The sequence below is a fragment of the Monodelphis domestica genome, chromosome 3 (assembly GCF_027887165.1).
Source record: "Monodelphis domestica isolate mMonDom1 chromosome 3, mMonDom1.pri, whole genome shotgun sequence".
Taxonomy (NCBI): domain Eukaryota; kingdom Metazoa; phylum Chordata; class Mammalia; order Didelphimorphia; family Didelphidae; genus Monodelphis; species Monodelphis domestica.
Window position 1 is genome coordinate 192,349,900 of NC_077229.1, and position 4,985 is coordinate 192,354,884.

Genomic DNA, 4,985 nt, shown 5'->3' on the forward strand with positions numbered 1-4,985 from the left:
TCGGGGTGGGGACAAGTGAAGGGCGGGGAGGGGGTCAGGCCGACTGGGGTAGGGAGGAGTGAGCTGAGGGCGGAGACTGGGAGGGAGGCGGGAAGGGGGCGTGGCTTCGCTAGGCTGGGGCGGAGGCTCTATTACTTCAGTTTCGGCAATTTTAATAACCCGTACCAGGTGAGGAGACATGTGCTATCTGGAAGCACTGTAGTGACTGAATTGGCTTCTTTTTGTGCGGAAACATGAGCTGAGGATGTGGAAGATAGAAAGAAGAAAGAAGAGGAAAAAGAGGGAGGAGGGGAAGGAGAAAATGGAAGGAGGAATGGAAAAGGAGATCCAAATTCATACTATGCTTTCAGGGAAAATTGAGCTCTGAGCCCTAGCAACCTTAGCAGCCAAGGAAACTCCTTAGACCTCAAGGAATCTGTCTACAGCCTAGGGAAGTTAACGTCTGGCAGTGAACTCTAGGGTATCTGCCTCTCTGCCTTGCCCACCCCACTGTGGCGCTTGGCAACTTAGCATTTGACCCTAAGACTAAAAAGAGGGAAATGAGGAGTTAACTACTATGTTCCGGATTGGCTGTGGAAGTCTTCGATAAAGTTAGTAATAATAAAATGATGATCAAAACGAGGTGACAGAAATACTGATAATACTAGCGGCGGTAGCAACAGCCCCTTAGGTCACACCAAGAAATCTGCCTATTTGTGGAAATAAGGAAGCAGCACGATCATTTAAAAAAACAACTGTTTAGGTGTAAATCTATACTATTTTGTATCGGTGCAGTTTTTAGTGTGTGTATATGTGTCTCTGTGTTTGTGTGTGTGTGTGTGTGAGAGAGAGAGAGAGAGAGAGAGAGAGAGAGAGAGAGAGAGAGAGAGAGAGAGAGAGAGAGAGAGAGAGAGAGAGAGAGAGAGAGAGAAGAATATACATCCGCACTTTTGTTTGTTATTTGGTTTGGACCTGTGATTTCATCCTTGTGGAAACTCCTTTCACTGATTCAGGTTGGCAATTCATCTGTAACTTAGTCTTAGTTGTGTGAGACATTGAAACTTTTTAGTGGTTTGTCCTATGGGGTCACATAGCCAGGAATTGATTTCAGGTCTTCCACAAAGCCATCCCTCTATCCACTATTTGAGTTTGTCTCTCCTGCTCATACACCAAGACAAATGTTCATGACCCTTTTTATCTCTAAATGCAAATTAAGTGAAATTGGGGGTATTTGGATATATCAGCCTACCCCTTCCAGTCTTAGAGATATTAAGGAAAGGGAATAAAGTATCCAAGTATTCAGTTGTTTCCAACCTCCAATTCCCACTTGGAAACCAGTTTTCATCTTAAAGTAAGACCACCCCCTAGCAGAGTTGTTTAACAAATGTTTAACATTATAATAACAAAAATAAAAATATTAAGACATGTCAAGGACTGTGAAGCTATATTTTTGAAATCAGTTAATTTCCTTTTCAATAAAATGCTGATAGTGGCAGAGTGGAGGAAGGAGAGGATTTGGAACAAAAATTATTCTTAGAGGGTTTCAACCTTTCATACACGTGTCCTCTCTGCACAGGTTTAGTCAGTTTCATCATTTCCCTTACACATCCACATCCTCTGCTTTCAAAAGTACAAAACAACAATCATTGAAGGAAAGCTTTTCAGATAGCACCAGTGCACTTTATTTAAAAATAGCATGGCTAATCTTCAACGCCATCTTCTGGCTTATTCATTTGTTCTTCTAGTTTAAAAAAAAGATAATTTTTTAAACTTACAATAAATTCCTTAGTAGAAAATATTTTGGTAGCTGAATCTACCAATATAGTCATAATTTCCAAGTGGAAACAAATGAAAGAAAGTTTGTCCGTAAATATTTGTTAAGCATCTGTTATGTGCCAGACACTATGCTAAATACTGGAGTTACAAAGAAAGGTAAAAGATAGTATCTAATCTCAAGAAGCTCATGGCCTGATGAGAGGGGGGAAAACATGCAAACAACCAATATATAAACAAGTTATATCCAGGATAAATTAGAAATAATCAACAAAGGGAAGGTTTCACAGTTGGGGAGATCAAGAAAAGCTTCCTAAAGAAGACAGGGTTTTAGCTTGGTCTTTAAGGAAACCAGAAAAGCCAAGAAGCAAAAATGAGGAAGTAGAGCAGTGATGGACAACCTTTTGAGCTTGGTGTGTCAAAATTGGCCAAAAAATCAAGCATAACTCAGGTGGTGTGACACTTTGAGAAAAAAAACCATAATTCTGAGATATTTATAGTTTAAATAACAAAATGTATAATTGTAATATATAACTATATTTAATAAACCAAAAACTAATTATTTCACTTACCTACTTAGTGACTTCTTTGTTCATCTGTCAGTCAGTTTCTTTTGTTGGTCTCAATATTATTTAACTTGTGTGGGGTGCCATGAACTAAGATAAGTGAGGGGGAGGGGGAATTCTTTAACTAACCTGCCTATTAGTGACTTTTTTGTTGCTGAATTTCATTGACTAAATCTTCATTTGAAGATTGGTATTTTGTACACTTCAAGCCCAAGTAAGCACTATTAACTTCATCTGTCAATCTGTTTCTTTTGTGGGTTTTGATATTATTTAACACTGAGAATAAGGTCTCACAAAAGTATGTAGAGGGAAAAATTGTGAGTAAAGCCATTGCTCTATTTTTCAGGGTGCTAAAAGTGTCTGGTAATTGGTTCTAGGCACTCCTCTGTTGTGTGTGGACAGGAGCCCCACCCAGTCTTCCATGGTCGCAGCCCCTCCCCAGCCTGCTGGCCTGGGGGTACCCACAGAGCAGCTGCCCAGTGAGCTCCTCCTCCCTGCAATTGCAGGAGCCCCACACACTCCAGCCCCCATTGACTTGGCCCCTCCCCCACACCCCTGCAGCCAGCATGTGGAGCAGCCCTCCCCCTCCAGGAAGGGCATGGCCATGGCCACAGTTTCAGGCATATGATTCCTCAGGTGGATCCCAAGATGCACTGAGCCTGCATGTGGCCATGTGTCATCAAAAATGGCCACGTATGTCAATGCTAACACATGTTTCATGGGTTCGTCATCATGGAAGTAGAGCACTCCAGGTACAGGGGTCAGCCACTGAAAGTTCCTGGAGTCTGGAGATGAACTGTCTTGTTTAAGGAACAGGAGACCAAGGTCACTGGATCACAGAGCACTTGGTGTGGTGGGATATAAAAAGATGGAAAAGCAAGGGGATGAAAGGGTAGGAAGGTTTTGGAATGCCACAGACTTTTACATTTAAACCTGGAAGGTAAAGGGAGTGGCTAGAGTTTGTTGAAGGGTGGTAAGGGTCTTACCTGAGCTTTCAGGTCACTCTGACAGCCAAGTGGATGCACTGGAGTGGGGAGAGACTTGTGACAGACAAGCCAAACAGCAGGCTATTGTAGTAGTCCAGGTATGGGGTGATAAGGGCCTTCACTAGTGTAGTGACAGGGTCAGAGGAGAGAAAGGGGGTATATTTGAGAGATGCTACAAAAGTAAAATCAACAGGCTTTGGCAACAGATTGGATTCAAAAGGAGAGAGTGGGATGATCCTGGATAATAACGTAAATTGTGAGCCTGGGGGACTGTGGTAGATGGTGCTGCCTTCTGCAGAAATAGGGAAGTTGGGAAGGGGTTGGAATGTGGGATTTAGAGGAAAGATAATGAGTTCAGTTTGGGACATACTGAGTTTAAGATACCTATGGGACATTTTGTTCAAGTTATCTAATAGGCAATTGTAGATACAAGCTTGGAGGTCAACCAAGAGATTCGGTTTGATTAAGTAGATCTGAGCATCATCAACATAGAGATGATAATTGAATCAATGGAAGTTAATGAGATCACAAGGTAAGTGAAAGGGCAGAGAAGTTACCCAGCTTTAGGGATGCAATGGAGTCGAAAAAAAAAAAGAGTTTGGGGTTGAAATAAGACCAAAAGAGAGTGAGAGGAAAGGAAGTATAGGCATCTATTACAGATGACCTCCTAAAGGAGGTTAATGACAAAAGCAGAGAAAGACATAGGACAAGCTAGTAGGGATAGCATGTCATTTCATTTGTTCACCAAGCATTTTACAGCTTAAGATACATTAGATCCCATGTTAGATATATTGAAAATCTATCCCCTATGCCAGAAAAAAAAATACCTTTCTAAATTTGAGGTACTCCTGCCATTACACTGACTAGTAATAAAAGTATATTGTTCCTCAAAATAAAAATGTTCCTTAAGTAACTTGTTCCTCAAGACTGGAACATAGGTACAAAAAATCAAGCCATTCTCCAATTGATAAATGGGCAAGGGAAATGGATAGGCAGTTCTCAGATAAAGAAATCAAAACTATTAACAAGCACATGAAGAAGTGTTCTACATCTCTTATAATCAGAGAGATGCAAATCAAAACAACTCTGAGGTATCACCTCACACCTAGCAGATTGGCTAACATAACAGCAAAGGAAAGTAATGAATGCTGGAGGGGATGTGGCAAAATAGGGACATTAATTCATTGCTGGTGGAGCTGTGAACTGATCCAACCATTCTGGAGGGCAATTTGGAACTATGCCCAAAGGGTGCTAAAAGAATATCTACCCTTTGACCCAGCCATAGCACTGCTGGGTCTGTACCCCAAAGAGATAATGGACACAAAGACTTGTACAAAAATATTCATAGCTGCGCTCTTTGTGGTGGCCCAAAACTGGAAAACGAGGGGATGCCCATCAATTGGGGAATGGCTGAACAAACTGTGGTATATGTTGGTGATGGAGTACTATTGTGCTAAAAGGAATAATAAAGTGGAGAAGTTCCATGGAGACTGGAACAACCTCCAGGAAGTGATGCAGAGCGAGAGGAGCAGAACCAGGAGAACATTGTACACAGAGACAAACACACTGTGGTATCATCGAACGTAATGGACTTCTCCATTGGTGGTGGTGTAATGTCCCTGAACAACTTGCAGGGACCCAGGAGAAAAAAACACCATTCATAAGCAAAGGATAAACTATG